The 19,822-nt window shown below is 42.5% G+C and overlaps 1 protein-coding gene across 1 annotated transcript in view; it reads right to left on the reverse strand.

The window, feature by feature from the left end:
- EDAR (ectodysplasin A receptor) overlaps positions 1-15,251 on the reverse strand; it is a 78,973-nt gene extending 63,722 nt beyond the window's left edge. Inside the window, exon 1 of the mRNA XM_079972867.1 lies at positions 14,958-15,251. The gene's annotated coding sequence lies outside the window, so the exon portion shown is untranslated. The remainder of the gene's footprint in view (positions 1-14,957) is intronic.
- Between the last annotated feature and the right edge of the window lie 4,571 nt (positions 15,252-19,822).

The raw sequence follows: 19,822 nt of genomic DNA on the forward strand, positions 1-19,822 counted from the left end.
TCTTGTACAACAAAAGAGTGGACTTTTCCAATAAGAAAAGAGGCAGGGAAATGCACTGGGAAGAGTGGGATAACATTTGCTTTGATGCAACTTCGTCTAATCTCCCAGCAAATAAACCTGGGTAAGAGTCCATTGCCTGTTGTCTTTGTCCATGGAGTTTTCTTGGCAGGGATACTGGAGTGGCTTGCAGGTTCCTGCTCCAGGTGGATCACATTTGGTCAAAACTCTCCACTATGACCTGTCCATCTTGGGTGGCCCTGCACGGCATAGCTCATAGCTTCTCTGAGTTATTCAAACCCCTTCGCCATGGCAAGGCAGTGATCCATGAAGGAGTTGGACCATAAAAAAGGCTGATTGCTGAAGAATTGATGCTTTTGAATTATGGTGCTGCAGGAGACTCTTGAGAGTCCCATGGACTGCAAGAAGATCACACCTATCCATTCTGAAGGAAATCAGCCCTGAGTGCTCACTGGAAGGACAGATCCTGAAGCTGAGGCTCCAATATTTTGGCCACCTCATGAGAAGAGAAGAGAAGACTCCCTGTTGGGAAAGATGGAGGGCACAAGGAGAAGAGAACGACGGAGGACGAGATGGCTGGGCAGTGTTCTCGAAGCTACCAGCATGAGTTTGACCAAACTGCAGGAGGCAATGGAAGACAGAAGTGCCTGTCGTGCTCTGGTCCAAGAGTCGGACACTCTAAATGACTAAACAACAACAAAGAGTCCATTAAATAGCCAACATCCCCTAATCTCTTTGCAAACAAATTAGGATGAATGTTCAGCAAACAGGCCATCTGAGAGCACCCTTAGTTGTCCCCTTATTTTTTATATATAAATTACAAAAGCCCAATATTGATGTAAACTTTCTTGAGGAGAAGCTCCACTGCTTCCAGCAGGAATTGAGGTTAGGTTAAAATATGGGTTTTTTGAGGGGCTTTTAAAAAAAAATTAAAAAATAAACGAGGATCTTTCTCCTTATCAAAAATAATAACAAACCATGGTGAGTTTAAATCTAGAAGTAGATTCTTCCAGTATCCTCCTTTGGCGGGCATAGGGAGGTATACAAATTTTAATAATGATGATGATGATGTAGGCAGGGGGAATGGTCAATCACCAAGTCTTAAGGGGGCTTGTTCCAACAATGCTAAGCTATGGCTTAGTGTTACATCCTACGAGGCCATTGTTAGGGAGCCTCAGCAAAAGTAAAACTTGAAAAGGTGAGAGAGAAACAAAAAGTAGTTTTACAATGGATCTCCTGTTCAATAGGTTTTAATTATTTGAAACGTTTATTTAAATTGTTAAATTGTTAATTTGTTAAATTGTTAAATTGTTAATCTGCATGTAACTTGTTGTGTTTGAAGATAATAAAACACATAGTTTAAATCTGTGGCAACTAGGAGAATGCACAATTAGTGTGACACTATAGGCCCCCAGAACAGGGTCAAGTGGAAGAGTGGAGACCTCAGGGAACAGAGAAACCTAATTACTAGGGAGCTCCATAGAATTCACTGGGCTTTCTTTCTAGTAAACACATGGATTTGAGCTGCAAAACTATGAATGTACTCCAGTCCTTGTACTTTGGCTTGTTTCTTGTCCTACGATACTCAACTTTTTATTCTAAGAATAGTAGTATTATTCATTGTTTCAGGGTTTTGTTTGTTTGCAGAGATCAAGGCCCAAGGCAGAAACCAGCATCCTCTGCACACCTTCAAAGCTTTCATTTCAAGTTAACGTTTCATTGCTTTTCATCTCGGTCTTCCCCTCCCCATATCTGTGAATAGCCTTGCGATGATCTTGGTCTGCTACAGATGGTTTCCTGTTCTTTGTGCCAAATGTGAAATAGCTATAAAACTTGAAAAGGGTTTGAGGTTGTCACTGCATGAAAAATTACATTTTAGGGAGAAAATTAAATCTGAGCCTTATCCTTTAATTGCTTCGCTTTAATCTAGTTTCATAAAACGAAGTTTTTTTGTTTTTTACCCCGAAAACCTAATCTCCAAAGTTTCCGCTAACATGACCTGAAGGGCAAAAATATCGTTAGGCGTTTCAGTCAGGTATCCTTCAACAACAGCGGCAGCATCAACAACAAAAGAATAATGAGCTAGTTCCATTTCAGTTACAACCAAAATGACACTCTCTTCATTTGAGAAGTGTCGTTCCTTTGGCTCCCCTCCACGGTGATAGGGAACGAAATCCTGAGTAGCAAAGATAAAAGCTATGGGATGCAGCTTTACATTATGTGAAACCTTCAGTCCAGAGATGGGAGATCTGTGCTCCTCCACATGTTGAGAGACTTCAGCTCCCATCAACTCCGGCCAGCATGGCTAATGGTCAGGAATGATGGGAGTTGAAGTCCAGGTTCCCCACCCCTGCTGTAGTCCATTGTGTTGGTAAATTATCCTTAGAGTCCATCGGGGAGTATAAGGACCCTAATCATATCTGCTCAAAAGTAAATCCCTTTGAGCCCAACTTTACCTCAGTGGGGTCCACTCCCAGGTTAATGGGTTTAGGCAGCCTATCAACACTTACCTGGGAACAAGCCCTATCAAACATAGTGGGACGTACTTCTGAGGAAATATGCAAAGCATATGCATAATGAACCCTCTGTTAATGACTATTTACACAACAACAAGAACAGCAGAGAAGAGATTCTCACAGTAGCTTTCCCCCTGAAGCTCTTATTACTGTAGCTCAATGGGAGAAAGGCAGGTATGGCTTCATACCTAGTTTGACTCTTCGTCTTTGAATCCAGTGTTGTGGTCTTGATCCAAACTGGATCCTTCACACAGCTGCTTTTAACAACAACAACAACAACAACACGTCAGGAGACCCATCAAGGTTCTGCACCTCATATCTGGTTTGCACCTGAACATTACAGCAAGGCTATGATCATACATACTCTTACCTGGAGAGTAAGTCCCATTGAATAAGCATGTATAAGATTGCACAAATAAACACTATTTGTGTCTTTAAAATGCAAAAACAAGCCTCCATCATTGTCAGTGTGTTCACACATGCTTTCTTTTAGGGCTGTGGAAAATAGCTGACAGCTACTTCTGCAGGTCATGGATTCATATGCTCCTGCTCACCACCCTCCTACACTGCCATACACTTTTTATAAGAAAAAGTTAAACCCTACATAATATTTGTATAACTAGAGCTCTTTTTAAAAAGGGGGTTGGTGTGGGGACTTTTGTGAGGTGAGAGCTGCAACAACTATCTATTGTCCATCCTACTAGTCCCAGTGTAACAGACTCAGGTAATTTCAATATAATTATCTCCGTCCCTCCCACCATCATGTGAATTCCATTTGCCTCTACAAAATGCTTATAATATCATAAAGTGCTTTGGCCACTTGTTTCTTCAGGCACATGAGAGATGTGTATTGGACCTTCTGTTTCTCTTATAGCTACATTAGGATAGATGACAACAGCGTTGTTACCAGGGCACAATGAATTAATGGACATTCTCATTCATAATGAGCAGAGGCCCTTGAGATCATGTATGGGGATTCTGAGACCCTGATGATGATGTTAGCTCCTGTTAGCTCCACGCAGCATGGTCTTGGATGATGGGAGTTGTAGTCCAACTATTTATGGAAGTGCAAAGGCTTCTCTAGGCCCCAGCGTTTCCAGATGTACAATTCTAATCCTCCAACCAGCACTGGATACTAGGTCATGATGTTCTTCAGCAGTTGCCTAGCTTGCAGCTGGTTTGTTTCTGAGCCTTGAGGTTTCCAATATTTAAATCGTGTTCCAGAATGAATAAGATAAGAATCAAACAGCGCATGATGATCAACACATCTAAGAGCCAGTCAACTCAAATATATTGCTTTTCATCTTAACAGCTGTCTTTTTAACCCTCACTAGATAAGCCAAGAAAAATATTTGTTTGAGAGAGAAACACCCGCATTGCATTATATGTTGTGAAAACAGGATAAAAATAGCAACACGAATACATACGAAAGTATGGCAGTGCTTGTTTTGGAAGGACACAATAACCATCATCATCATCGATGATAGCGGCCGCAGTTCTCTTGAGTGCCAGTTCTTATATAGCCAAAACTGTGCCACCCACTCACAAGAGGGGGGGACCAGCATGCTTGGGAAATCCCTGAGGTTTGCAGAAAGGCAACAGCCTAAGGGGACCAATAAAACCAGACCGATGTGTCCTGAACATGCTCAGTAGGCACGGAATGCTGGCTGACAGCTGAGGTGGGAGAGAATGGAAAAACTCATGGGCAGGGGAACTGAATGGAACACTGAGCAAATGCATTCCACATCACAATATTTTGGTGTATATATATATATATATATACATACTACTTGCTCATTTACAGTTTGTATTTGGAAGAACTTTTAAGGCACTTACCCCAGTCACAGAAATATGAGTCAATCCTTAGAATGCTAAGGATCAGCTAAATTCTCATAAATGGGTACAGTGGTACCTCGGGTTAAGAACTTAATTCGTTCTGGAGGTCCGTTCTTAACCTGAAACTGTTCTTAACCTGAGGTACCACTTTAGCTAATGGGGCCTCCCACTGCCGCCGTGTGATTTCTGTTCTCATCCTGAAGCAAAGTTCTTAACCTGAGGAACTATTTCTGGGTTAGCGGAGTCTATAACCTGAAGCGTCTGTAACCTGAAGCGTCTGTAACCAGAGGTACCACTGTATATGTGTTCAAGGAAACAATTTGGGTTGCACAAGTTTGGTTCTTCCCTGCTGCCTCCCATGCCTGTTCTAAGGTTTCTCCACAGAAGTTCGGGGAGCAGAAAGGAAGAGGAAGTTCTGCTGTACGAGTCGAAGTCCTTATGCTAACAGGGCAGCTTCACTGGATGCAACCCTTTTTGCATTACCCTCCAGAACGAGGCCCCAGGATGGTAATTTTCAGTCTATATAGTCTAATCTGCACTATCATCATTATCATTCCAGGGGCCATAGGATGGCAGTCCAAGTCATCCGAAAGCGGCATTATCCATTAACTGGAAGTCTTATAAAAGGTTTCTGCATATATAACATGATCTAATAATTTCAAGGCAGCTGGGGGAAAGTATAAATCTGTTTATCATCTCGCAGGAGAGAGGGGAACTCAAATGGTGGTGATTGACAGGATTATTCTAGGAAAGCATCATAAATCAAAACCAGCAAGCATGGCGGGAGGGGAATATCCTGAGAGTTGCCGGGACACTGGACATGTATAAAAGATTAGATGTCTGGAATCTATGCCAAAATGGGACAGGGATCTGGGATGGTTTTAAAAAGTACTGTCTCCTCCAATAGACTCAACAGAGGACAGCCATGATTATTAGCTAGCTTGATGCTTATGTTTCTTCTCCACAGTGTAACCCAAAGATTGTAGTTTGTATCTAAATGCCAAATGTTGCAGCCAAGTGGTGGTGCAAAGCCACAAGACACAACAAAATACTATCTTGTGCAATTCTATGAAAACACGGATCCTATTTATTTCAAGGGCAAAGATTATTACCATATAGGATTATATATCCATGCTTATTACAAAATTTCGCAGTAGTTATAACACTCTTGAAATCCCACTGTATGATTAACTCCTTCCTTTTTTGGGTGTGTGGGGTGTTAGGGGAGGGTAGTACCTCTGGGGTAACATGTCGTTCTCCTTCTAGGGTAGTTTGTCCACCTTTGGTTCCCCCCCACCCACACTCAGGTCTCACCTGTGGCTCCTAGAAGCTGTCAGAATGTGACAGCAGCCACACCCCAGGAAATAAACGAGCGGCTAAACCAGATGACAGTAGCCAATGGGGCTCAAACCCTTGGTTACCTAGGGACCTCCCCTGCATGCAAAGACAGGCTCCAGCTGATTGAGCAGATGAGACCACTAGAGAGTCCATTGTTCAAGAAGGCAGTTTCTGCACGTGCTGTAGAGGGAAGAGAGGGTCTGATTGGGCTCGTCACCCTGGAAGGTAGCCCATCTAGAGGGGAAACTCTGATCCTAACTCTCTGCTGCCTTGTGGGATATATTCTCGAGAGAAGAACAGGCTAAGGGGTAAACCCTACACAAATGCAGAGTGAAGTCCCTAAGATGGTTGGGTAGTGCCTTGTATGCATCCTTCCAGCAAGTCCTTCTAGCCAAGCTGGTGCCAAATGTATTGCTCTGCTTTCCTTTGGACCACTTCAGCAAGGCCGGGGGGTGGTCTTGTCATCTGGGCAGCTCAGGATCCACACTGCTTTGGCTTGCACCCCAGGAGGTCACTTTGATGCTGCTATTGCAGCAGTTTGATTTCACACTTGGAGATGAATTCCATTGCCTTTCGAGACAGATGGATGCCAACAATTTATTTCAAAGGAAAGGATTATTACTACAGTATCTAGGATAGGATTGCCATATTTGAAAAAGTGAAAATCCGGACACAAAAGTTGTTGAGTGTTGTTGGGTTTTTTTGTTCTTTGTTTTGGCAAAGTTGTTGTTAGCTATTTTTTTATATAGGTTAGCAGAAATTCTGCCCAAATGCCAGTTTTGACAGGTGAATCCCAGCTATGTCCAGGAAATTCTGGACGAATGGCAGCCCTAATCTAGGATTAGATATTCATGTATATTATTTTTCACAGTAGCTGTAACATTCTTGAAATCCCACTGTATTATTAACTCTTTCTAGAGTGTTTAAGGATAATATAACATGGGCAATTAGTAGCAGTATTTGCATGGAACAACACTTCTGTTATGTATAGAATTATATAACATGAGTAGTTAAGAAAGCCTATCAGATGTGTTTTCACAGGCAACAGATGTGAGCAGCCATCCTGTTTATTTAGTGTTTTCATTAAGTCATTTTCATCCTGCCGTTTGGGAGCCAAACCCTCACAACACAGTTTACAATATAAGAGATCAGGATTAAAACGTTAATACAATACATGTCAAAACAATCTATAAAACAATCCATAGTCACTACTTTTCAGATGTCGTTGTATGAATTGTTTTGATATGTATTAATGTTTTAATCCAAAAGCAATATAAGCATATAACATCAGATTAAAATGTTGTCACCATGTTTTAATTTGATGTTGCTTAATGGCTAGTTTTGATATATATTTAGCTTAATATGGCAATCCCAATTTCTTATTTTGTAAATAATGCAGTGAAAGCTGGGAAAAAAATAGTAATTTCAGGATAAGTTTAAACACCATGAGAGGCTGGCCAAACAATGTTTTGGAGGGAGTTCCACTGACGTGGGACCACTGTGGAGAAGACCACGTCCTTCATACCCTGATATTTCTTAGTGGCAGATCAGAGAATAGGGTCACACCCACACCATTCATTAAAAGCACATTGCTTCCCACAAAGAAGCACCAGAACTGTATGTTGTTAAGGGTGCTGGGAATTGTAAATCTGCAAGAGATAAACTAGTTCCCAGGATTCTTGGGAAGAAGTTATATGTGCTTCAGATATATGGTGTGGCTGTGACCTAGACCAATTTAAGTTCTGTTCCCATTATGCTCTTGTTTAAGAGAGATAATAAAGTTCTTTTCTAGCTTCTGGACACCTAGAAATGTCCATGCATGTGTAAAGAACCCTTCCAATAAATTTCCTAAATATCAAGGGCTATGATAGCAACGCGGGATGCGGGTGGTGCTGTGGGTTAATCCACAGAGCCTAGGACTTGTCGATCAGAAGGTCGGCGGTTTGAATTCCTGTGACGTGGTGAGCTCCCGTTGCTCGGTCTCAGCTCCTGCCAACCTAGCAGTTTGAAAGCACATCCAAGTGTAAGTAGATAAATAGGTACCACTCCAGCGGGAAGGTAAACGGCGTTTCCGTGTGCTGCTCTGGTTCGCCAGAAGCGGCTTAGTCATGCTGGCCACATGACCCAGAAGCTGTACGCCGGCTCCCTCGGCCAATAAAGCAAGATGAGCGCCGCAACACCAGAGTTGTCCATGACTGGACCTAATGGTCAGGGGTCCCTTTACCCTTTACCTTTTATGATAGCAACACTTTAAATTGAGCCTGAAAATTGTTCCATCTGCCATCTTATTTTCCATCCAGAGATAAGATGGCACAACATCTGTTTGCTATTAATTAGTTAAGAATAAAGTCCGTAGAATTCCATGCAAGCTTGGTCCGCAATAAAACTGAAACAAATACCTGAGGTTTCACGCAACTTTGCCCATCAGATTCTTGCACCAGATTTCAAAAACATAACTCACATTTGCATTTTGAACCTTCAGATTTGAATGTTTTAGACTTGTTGGCACCATTCACTGGCATGCTTCAAATGTGAAACCTCGTAAGATGTCAACTGTCAAAGACTAATTACTCTTGTGTGTTATCTTGCAAATCGCTTCAAAAGCACCTGGCAGGACACCACCATCAGCTTGTGCCGTTTGCAATCCCAGGCAGGCGTCAAAAGCAGAAGCTCTCTCCAAACCCTAGCAAGCTGTTGTTTGTGGCTGGTGGGCTTTTCTCCAGGATCAATGGCACTATTTCAGAAAAGGTGTTTGGAGAATTGCAGCCAGAAGGCGCCTGTGAAGATATTAACCATCACTCTATCTGCCTCAGGCCCTTTAGCGAAAAGGTTGTGGTAAACACACAGTTTGCTTCACATCTGTATGTTTTGAAAATCACACTATGACAGTGTTATCTCATGATTCAGAAGCATCTCTGTAGGCAGTTTGACTCTAATTGGCCCACAGGCCTATCTGTGATACACTAAGGCTTGTAATCCATGAGTTTCCTTTCCCCCTTAATTAGTGATCCTGTGGTGTTTCGAAGTGTGCTCTTCCTTTCCCCCCTTGCCTTTACTTTAACTTTATTTTAAAATGACATCCCTGGTTAAAAAGAAAACACTCAAGTCTTTAAGCTATTGAATACTTATGGGTCAAAGCATTTCTACCCCACCTTTCTAATGTATCTGTGAGCATTCTGCATGTGAACTTGATTGCTTGTTCCTTGATTACTCATCTCTTGATGACTTTTAGTCAAATGTGTGGGCTGTCTCATTGAAAGGCATGTTGTTGTTTTTGAGGTGAGCTGATGCCAAATGAAAATTATGAGTGCGGTGCGCAAATCTTTCCTTCGCACCTGCAATTCATCACTTAGTTATACCCAATCTACATGTGTGAACGGTTCCTGTTCCAGAAAGAAGATACACATGTGTACATACATCTTAAAAAATGAACCCAGATATCTACTTTGCATAACGGGATGCTTGGTTTCTTTGCTCTCTGTGTGAATCACCGAGATTGTCTCTAGAGGCTGCTCCAACCCCCCAGTGCTTGGGGCAGAAGATAAAGGAGATGCCCCACAGCAGAAGGAGATGGTGTGTTGGAATCTTATCCTGTGTGTTTTGTAAAAGGAAGGGCTTCTGCAAACTGCAGATGAGTGAAACCTACTCTATGCTGCATATCCCTGGAGCTCTGGCCTTCAGGCTGAAAGTAGGCCATAGCTCTGCAGTTGGTTTTGGTGTTATACAATCAGCTTTACAGAATGATAAATGAGGCAAGTTTCCTACTCCTAAGTAGCAGCAGATGTGAAAGAGCAGGCATGAAAGATTGATGATAAAGAGCTACCACCAATAAAAAAAAACACCCAGTGTAGATTCAGTTCTAACAAAAAATGAGGGAAACCGAAAAGGTCCATGCCCACTTTACTAATGTTAACAACAACAACAACACCCACCACATCAGAAGTAACTTTTATCCTTTATCTTTCTGTTCACGATGCTTCAGACTTGTGGCTCCCTGTATCATTTCAAATGGGTACCCTGCTTACAAGCTGGCCAAGGTATATTGGGCCTAAAAGCTTTAGACCTGGAGGAAAGCTAGATGGGGTACAAAGCTGGTTCATTTGGGTGAATGTGAGACTGCCCTACTAACCCTATTCTACTCTCTGCCGGTCCCCACCTGTCCAAGCGATGGCACTGCCTATCAGCTTTCTCCTCCTTAGTCTCAGGATTTCATGTTATATAGCGAGGAGGATGGAAGCAAAACTAGAATTAGTTGGCCCTGCCTGCCATTGGCTCTGATTCCACCTATTCTTGGCTTCCTGGCCTTCCACCCCATCAGTCCTGATGGGCAGCAGCTACCAGTGGGGACAAATATCCAAAAACACACACCAGCGACTCATTTTTCGTATTTTTCTTTTTGTCAAAATTGGGCATGGCCAACTGGTGGTCCATTGGCCACACCTATAGCTTGATTTGACCTGCTTCTCTCTCCTGCCCCAAAACCCAATTTACAGGGCAATCCTGCATGTCTACTCAGAAGTAAGCCCAACTGAATAAAAGATGCCTTAAGCCCAGGAAACGGAGTATAGAATAGGACAGCAACCTTAATTTCCTTTAAAATGCAGCATTTAATAACATGCATATTGCATTGGGTCAAACCATATTCTAAAATACAATTTGGCTTGTTTTACGGAACGGCTGCTGCAAAACTGCACTTCCCTAGCAATATTTCTTAGTGGTCTATTTCTCAGCATTAGAAATTTATTTCCTGCCTATTTTGAATGAATTTGAACTTTGTGCATTTCTTAATATTTTATCTTCCTCTTCTAGGTTAGAGAGCATTTCATTATGAAATACTTTCTCCTCATTAAAGTATTTATACCCTGTGGACAACTCACCTCCTCAACTTCTTTTTGATATGATAAATAGCTTGATCGTGTTAAGTTGCTAGCTGCTAGGCTTGTTTTCCAATCCTTAAAAATTCTCATAACTCTTCTCTTGAACGCTTTCCAATTATTTTTAATGTCTTTTTGTCAAAGTGGACATAATTCTAAGCACAATGTTTCAGCAGTGCTATTAACATCACCTCTGCCCTCCCGCACCCGGCTCCTCAGTATATTTGTCTTCACATTTATTTCACAGTTATAAGTAAGGTAAAGGTAAAAGTACCCCTGCCCGTACGGGTCAGTCTTGACAGACTCTGGGGTTGTGCGCCCATCTCACTCAAGAGGCCGGGGGCCAGCGCTGTCCGGAGACACTTCCGGGTCACGTGACCAGCATGACAAAGCTGCATGTGGCGAGCCAGCGCAGCACACGGAAACGCCGTTTACCTTCCTGCCAGTAAGCGGTCCCTATTTATCTACTTGCACCCGGGGGTGCTTTCGAACTGCTAGGTTGGCAGGCGCTGGGACCGAGCAACGGGAGCGCACCCCACCGCAGGGATTCGAACCGCCGACCTTTCAATTGGCAAGCCCTAGGCGCTGAGGCTTTTACCCACAGTGCCACCTGCGTCCCTTGCACAGTTATAAGTAGTAGTGTTTAATTAACTGATGGTCTAAAGCTGCAATTCTGTGCGCACTTACTAGGCCCTTTGAGCACTGCATTAATAACTTCTGAGAAAGATATGCATAGGATTGGGCTGCACATTATTTGCACTTCTGCATTGCACGCACAAATTGGCATGTGTGGTGGTTGCGCATGCCTGCATTTTGCTGTGGTCCCATGTGAGATACATAGACTCTGGGCCATTGTGGCTTCCTGCATAGATCACTATTCCAAATGATTTCACTAGGAATCAAAGAGCAGTATATAACTCCAGATTTGTGTCAGTTTAAGCAAGGTCAAACTTTGGCACAGGGAATGTTGTTTGAAGCCAGGAAAGCTGCTGCCAGGGGCAATTTATTTCCTTTGCTTAGGTTTTTCCTTTTTTCCTGCCTGTGTATTCAAGAATGAAAAAAAGATGTCTTGAGGGAATAATTACAAACATTAACATTTAATAATTATTTTCTCCTTGGTGGCTTTCTTAAATGAAATATTTCAGAATTCCTCAGCCAAGGAAGATTAAATTAAATACTTCTGATCTGAGTCATTTAGCTGACTTCCTTTTGCCCACCTGAGCCAATTGCTACTTTTTCTTTTTCATTATCTTGCAGTCATTTGGCTCTTGTACAGTTTCACTGACTCTGCACCAGCTTCATATTCAGAATTCATCTGATGATGGCCATGCTCAGTTCTGCCCCTATCAGCAGGAAACACCCCATGGGGCTCTTGTTATACCCAGTCCTGTGACCCTCACTTAATACATTTTCAGCAGTGAGCCTCATAACATATTGCCCGGAGCAGATCCCAGAATCAAAGCATCAGAAACTCAGAAGTACCATACATTTCCTTGTATAAATCTATGTTTTTTTACTCTAAAATAGTGTTCAAAATCAGGGCTCGTCTTATACACAGATATATTCCCCCCCCCCATTTTCTTATATCAGAGTCCCCCATAATAGTAGGGGGCGTCTTGTACATGGGATCATCTTATACACGGAAAAATACAGTACATAATGCCCCTGTATAAATTAGCACTACACAATTTATAGAGTCCAAGTCTTTGCTTCCACGTGTTCATTGGCACAGTACAATAACTAATAATAACTAGAGTGGCACACACTGAGGCATAGGTGCCGAGTTGCAGCCAACTTTTGGGGGGCTAACATCACGCGTGCGATGCACATCTTGTGCATATGATGTCACACACGTCACATGCATGACGACTTGCACCAGGAATCTTCCCAATGTAACATTTGTGTGCCAGGCCACACTGGTCTGTGCATCTCTCCTGACACTGTGCAACCCAGGGCAACATCCCGCCAGGCCTTCTCTGCCCCCCCAAGATAGAAGGGGGCTGAGCCCCATCCAAACAGACATGGGCGGGGGGCTGTAGACGCCTCAGCCCCATAGAATTGGCACGCCTGCACTGACAGACTAGAAAGTTAGACTCCTCCAGCTTATGAAAGTAAGGAGGGAAGAAAAAACTGCATAGATGTTGACAGAGATACATATTTTGTTTTATTGCCATGCATAATAGCAGCAATAAAACATAGCATGGTAATAAAATATTGGGATAGTTTTAGCAGCAGCAACAGTGGGTTCACACAGCATCCAAGGGTTGAGAAGGGAATTTAAGGGCATATATAATTCATATTTTAGTCCCTGCAATCTGTATCGTATACTGGAGGAACTGAAATATCAAATTATTAGCATGGGAGAACACTGAAGAAAAAATCCAGCCCATAAATTTTAGAAAGGGCTCCTTCCCCACCTGTGAAATTGTTGCTCCCCATCATCCTTGGGAGTATGTAAGATACTGTCCAACCAACAAATTTGATGTTAATTTGTAAAAAATAAATAATGAAAGTGAAAAGTAGGAAAAATTAATTGGCCAAAAGGCAAGATGTTGACTGGATGACTTAGTTAAGGTCGAGAGGGTTTTCTTAATGGTCAGGGTCTGACAAATAACCCAGAGATGCATTTTAAATAAAAGCACACATTCTACTCATGTAAAAACACCTGGCAGGCCCCACAAATACCCGGAGATGCATTTTAAATAAAAGGACACATTCTACTCATGTGAAAACATGCTGATTTTTGGACCGTCCACGGGCCGGCTTGAGAAGGTCATTGGGCCGGATCCGGCCCCCGGGCCTTAGTTTGCTTACCCATGCACTAATCCCTCTGGTCACTAACCAGTCTAATACAGCAGGCAGTTCCTTCCCCATCCCAGTGTTGTGGGGCATAGGAATTCATTCCCCCCCCCAAATATAGTCCGGCCCCCCACAAGGTCTGAGGGACAGTGGACCAGCCCCCTGCTGAAAAAGTTTGCTGACCCCTGGATTAGTGCATTCAGGGCATGGCTGGCTAGCTTGCGTCAGCAGCTATTCACTTGACCTGACGTTTCACGTGGTGTGCTCTTCTCTCTGCATAGCTTGATGGGGGCAGCAGGTTGGAGCAGAGGCAGGGACCACCCTGCTTTTTAGCAGGAAATTACATTAGTTGATGCCTTTGAGAAGGCAGTTTGAAGAGTTGATCCTTGTGAAATCACACTGCCACGAAAAACAAGGAAAGCTAATTTTATATAGCTGAGCGGGAGTGAAACACAGGAATATCAGTATCTAACAAAGCGGTCAGGGCATGCTTAGGTGAGCAAAGACTGTGTTCCACCCAATGGAGGGAGGTATGTCCTGTGCCTTCGGGCCTCGATCCTCATGTTAAAGATGCCCCTATGCCATATAGCAAACGGATGGAAATGGAGAGCAAATGGCTGTCTTTTCTTGTCCTATCCATTTGCAGGAATGTAGTGACCACTGCTGGCCAAAGGATGATTAGATGGGCTGTTGGTCTGCACATGTCTTACGTTCTTGCACAGTGCAAATCAGCTTTGGTCTCAAGAGATTATTGCAGATTTTAAGACAGCTGAGGAGCAGATCCAGTTTAGTCATGCAAGGAACAGATCCATTAAATGTTTCAGTCTGTATGGCTGTAAAAACAGCATTCCCTGGAACTCACGGATGTCTCCATGTACCTTTCCACTGCTAGTCAGAAATGCTAAACAACATGCTTAAAGATCTAGCAGAATGCAATCATTTTCTTTATAGTGCTTGGGTTCCCTGTTGCTCTACAATATTGAGAAAACTTTCTCCTGGAAACAAAACCGTACATGCTCCTAAACTTGTATTTACAGGTATGTAATTCCCCACATTCAATCAACCTCATCCCGGCGGGTGCTGAGGTGCCTTGCAGTAATATTCTTTGTTCCCGTCAGCGTATAAGTTATAAACATATTGCTGGTATTCTGTACAACTCAAGTAACGAAGCTGCAATCTCCAAGCACAAACTCTAAAATGCCAAAAAAAAAAAAACCACCTATCAAAGCTTATTGTTGCCCATTGTTACAAATAGCCATATAGCAAAAACCCAACTTCTTGGATATATGCTCCATGCTGTATTACATGGGCACTGCAAAGAAACACAAGGAAACATCACACTTTGACTCCTCAATGGAGAACATGCACACAGTTGTTTGGAAGAGATGTGGGGGTGGGGGATAAAAATGTGGAATCCAGGGCTTTCAGCACATCCCATGAGCGGAGGCGCTTCTCGTGAAATATTAAAAATGACAAGTATTTTGAAAACAGTATTTTGATGGCTGTATCCCGATCGCCGCCACAAAGTGTATCTAGCTTCCCCGAACATAAATTTCTTATGAAAAAGAAATCTTACCTTGCGCAGAATTAAAGAACAAAGCCGAAATCCAGCCAAGCAAGCAGTCTGTCACTAAAACGCTGACAATATCCAGTTTCGAGCTACTGAAGCGCTTTTTGCAGTTGCCTATGGGCATCACACCATCAGATGCTGCAAGGCAGGCAGGTGGACCATATATCATGGGTGTTCCAAGACCTACTGCTGTCCATAAAGGGCCACCATGTACCCTGTGCTTCCCTTGTCCTACACTTACTTTGCAGTCTCAGAGGACTTTCCCGCAACTTTCCCCTGAGTGGCTTTCCTTTGAGTTTGATAGATCTGAAAACTGCGAAAATAATGGGTTTCCCTTCTGTGGAAACTCACCTGCACCACCTAGGGGTCTAACACAGGATAGGAAAAGCTACTGGAATAGGGCATAGGCTCCCTCCCTCACAGAATTCTTTTGCCTGGGTTCACACTACAGTTTAGTGCCAGATCTGATACAGCCTTGCTTTATTTAACATTATTTATTATGATTATTTGTATCTTGTTTTTGAGGATACAGATCATTCCAAAGCAGCTTAGTTACAGATGACTGTGCATTTAATCTTTGTACACCGAGAAGCTATGGTTGGGATAAATCTAAAAACCATTGTTTAAAAATTATTGAGGATGGGCTAAATGTTGCCTCATCTTCCCTCCCCATTTTGTTGTTTGACATATTTTCGCCAAAATCCATATGGTGCGTTTTAACTTTTGTGAATGCAAATGGGAGAGATTTAATTTTTCAAAGTAGACGCTGCCAAAGCTTGGGGCAATTGTTTGTTAAATTCATTTTAAAAACTGTATGCTGCTGAACGGTAAATAAAAGCTCTTAGTGGCTTATAAAGAAGTATACATCGAAGTAGTAAACAAAAATCAATGTTAAAAAAAGGAAGACTATTCATCTCTATTCAGCACCTAGGAAAACAACAACAACAACAACAACAACAACAACAACAATAAAAAAAGCACCTAGGAGGGAAAGTATAATGTCTGAGTCTTTATAGAGCAGCAATATTTGTTCAACTAATAGACAGATCCAAAAGATTGCAGGACTCTGGCACCTTTAACAGTTGTGCATAATGGGGAAGTTAGCAGGAAGAGGCTACCAAAATCTCCCTTTCCACACAACTATTGAAGGTGCCAGAGCCCAATACAATTTTGCATGAATAGGCCTCTGCTCATTAAACATTGATGGACTGGCCCTTGCACAGCCTGTAATTGTCCAATGCCTATTTACTCAGAAATAAGTTCCTCTGTGTTTAAAACTTCAGCATGTGTATAGAACTGCAGCATGTACATGCCTTCTCCAAAGTAAGCCCTACCTAGTATGAGACTTACTTCCAAGGTACTGCGTGGGATTGCGGTGTTAATCTCTGTGATTTTATAAACCCACTCAGGACCGGGAGTAAGTCCCACTGACCACAACTGAATTTATTTCTGAGTAGACATGTATAGAATTGCACTCATCAGGCCATTAAGTTGAGATAGCTCAGTCAGTAGAGCATGAAACTCTTAATGTCAGGGCCATGTTGGGCAAACAAATCCTGCATTGCAGAGGACTGGACTAGATGATCCTTCCAACTCTACAATTCTATGAACTACTATGCTACACCAGGGCTGTAGAATCATTGCGTTTAGGGAAGTTTTAAATGTTTGATGTTTGATCATGTTTTTAATATTCTGTTGGGAGTCGCCCAGAGTGGCTGGGGAAACCCAGCCAGATGGGTGGTGTATAAATAATAAGTTGTTGTTGTTGTTGTTGTTGTTGTTGTTGTTGTTGTTGTACATTCCCGCATTTGTTCATGCCATCAATACATGCACATGTTATCTGCCTGTGCCTTGTCAGCATGACAGTTCTGAACGAATACAAGACGACTCTGTGAAGTTAATTTCACAAGGGGCTTTTAGGAGTAGGGTAGGATCAGGTGGTTTGATCACCTTCCAAGACGCAGACGTAGCTGAGATAGGAACCAACATTTTTATCCTGGGTGGCACCGGTGCTGGGAACATCTGCAGAGTGTTGGCAACGCAACCTGACCTTCCACCTGCTCAGCTCCAGGCAGTTGGCTTGTGGTACCTTTGAGCTGCCAAGCCGAGTTTCAGCTGAAGGCAACTCCCTGAGGAGGCAGCTAGGCGCCACCACTGGGGAAAGGGAGCCAGCAGAGAAGCACTGAGAGGCAACCAGGAAATTACATTTCTGCAGGCCAGAAAAAGGGCCAAACTGCATGTGTCATTAAATGTGTTTTTTGCACATTCACACAAATTGCATCCTCTGGGGGTGGGGCGTGAATCAGGACAGGCATGGGGAAGGAATCTAACTCTTTCCTCTCCTGCTAAGCCCTGAAGAAAATTCTGGTTCTGAATAAGCTACAGTGGTACCTCGGGTTACATACGCTTCAGGTCACACACTCTGGTAACCCAGAAATAGTGCTTCAGGTTAAGAACTTTGCTTCAGGATGAGAACAGAAATCGTGCTCCGGCGGCACAGCAGCAGCAGGAGGCCCCATTGGCTAAAGTGGTGCTTCAGGTTAAGAACAGTTTCAGGTTAAGAACGGACCTCCAGAATGAATTAAGTACTTAACCTGCGATACCACTGTATTTTGTATTGGGAACAAATAGAGGATGGCCAGGTTGCAGAAGAAATTGGGGCTCCTGCCTCTTTAATAGTCTTCATGCAATCTATGCAGGAAGTCCTGCTTCTATTCAACTATTAAATGTTGCAAGAACCCTGTCCCTTTTCGTGTGTCTGACTATCTTAGAAAACACTAATGCAACAGGGCGGGGGGAATTAGTCTTTGCATTGTGGATATATTGAAATACATTATAGGCAAGCAACCAAGAGTATTTCTTTTTGCCCTCCCCACTATCAGTACAGTGGTGCCTCGCAAGACAAAAAGAATCCATTCCGCGAGTCTCTTCGTCTAGCGGTTTTTTCGTCTTGCGAAGCAAGCCCATTGACGGCTTAGCGGATTAGCACTATTAGCGGTTTAGCGGCTTTTAGCGGCTTTTAGCGGCTTAGCGGATAAGCGGATAAGCGGCTCAGAAAAAGGGGGGGAGGAAAAAAAACCTGCAGTAACTCGCAAGACATTTTCGTCTTGCGAAGCAAGCCCATAGGAAATTTGTTTTGCGAAGTGCCTTCAAAACGGAAAACTCTTTCGTCTAGCGAGTTTTCCGTCTTGTGAGGCATTCGTCTTGCGGGGCACCACTGTAGCATATTTGGGATTTCAAAAAGTATAATTCCTGACAGCCACAAAGTTGTTGGGCTTTTTTTAGGAAGAACCCAACAAATTTGAGCTTTTTTGAGACCCCCCCCCCAAAAATAGTGATTTTAAACTTTTGGAGCTGATTCGACAATATTCCTCCCTGATGTCATTTTTATACATGGTGTGTCAGGAATTTTCTGGATGTATGGCAAGCCTGTTTAATTCGTGTTGGTCTGACATGTTGGTCTGACGCAGTAGAAATATATATATATATATAAAATTGTCCAGTAGCACCTTAGAGACCAACTAAGTTTGTTCTTGTTCTGAGCTTTCGTGTGCATGCACACTTCTTCAGATAGGCTACCTACCTGAATCTAGAACCATGGAAGGCACCACACTGAGCCACATGAAAGGGAAGTCCATCGACCTCACAGGTATCTGAAGTAGTGTGCATGCACACGAAATCTCATAACAAGAACAAACGTAGTTGGTCTCTAAAATGCTACTTTTATTTTTTTAAATATAAGCCTATTTAATGTTCAATATATGGAAATGCCACTGGCAAAAAGGAAAGGGAAATGTAGGTACTTGATTCTGCTTATAGTTAAATACATTTAATTATACCTCATTCATTTTTATCAGATTTAATGTGCATGACTGTTCATGAGACTAAAGCCTCGGTGTAAAAGTTATTGTAGGCATGTATGACTTTTGATGGAGTAGGGTGCCACTGTTTTCGCATTTCCATACCAAAGAGGATCATTGAATTATTAGTCGGTCTTCATAATGGCTGGTAGTCTACATTTTGCTTGGAAGTCATGCAGGCCTGGTGTATTTACTCATATAGGGAAGCAACGTTGTAAGCTGTCCTTGCCATGAAAAAAAATATACAGTCCTGTAATTGTGATGATCAAACTACGTTTGTAGGTTTGCAAGAAGTTTTGTGAGGTGAATTATTGGAACTATTGCATAAATGGATAAAGGGGGAAGATGGTTAGTTAAGATAATTAAAGGCAATATGAATTTAAGAAATGCATAAGAAGTGGTTAAAATGGTGGCTCATCAGAGGTGCTGATGGAAGTCTAAAAAAAAATTGCATAAGTGGTGAAGTTTTGTGGTATGTATTATAATTTATATGTTAAAATTAATAAAAATTATTATTAAAAAAAAGAAATATGTATACAGTCCTATTAATCAGGATATTTTAACAAGCCAGATGATGAAATGCTTTTGTGCTTTCTTTCATTCTAGTGGGGTTGTTATGGAAGAGGTACTTAGTGAATTTCCTCCAATAGACGGAAAAGAGATAATGTTATGGGGTCTTGACATTACTTCCAAACAACAGAAGAGATTTCTACATCAGAAACAAACAAACAAACAAACAAAATAGGTGCCTGACTATGCCGTGATGTTGGCATGCACAAGATTTAATTATATGCATGCTTATAGGCGAGGCCACCTCCAGATTTTTCACTGCCCTGGGTGGGTGGGTAGTTGACTGACAGGCCAAGTCTGGAGCTTCCCTTCGCTTCTACCAAGATCTGCTTCTCACATAAACTAAGCATGTGGCCAGTAATTATTTGCGATGTCTCAAAGTATGCTGGGCCGCATGGTTGATTTGCATTGTGAGATGGCTGACCAAACTGGAAAGAGCTC

Source organism: Podarcis cretensis (genome assembly GCF_951804945.1).
Source record: "Podarcis cretensis genome assembly, chromosome: 4".
Taxonomy (NCBI): Eukaryota; Metazoa; Chordata; class Lepidosauria; order Squamata; family Lacertidae; genus Podarcis; species Podarcis cretensis.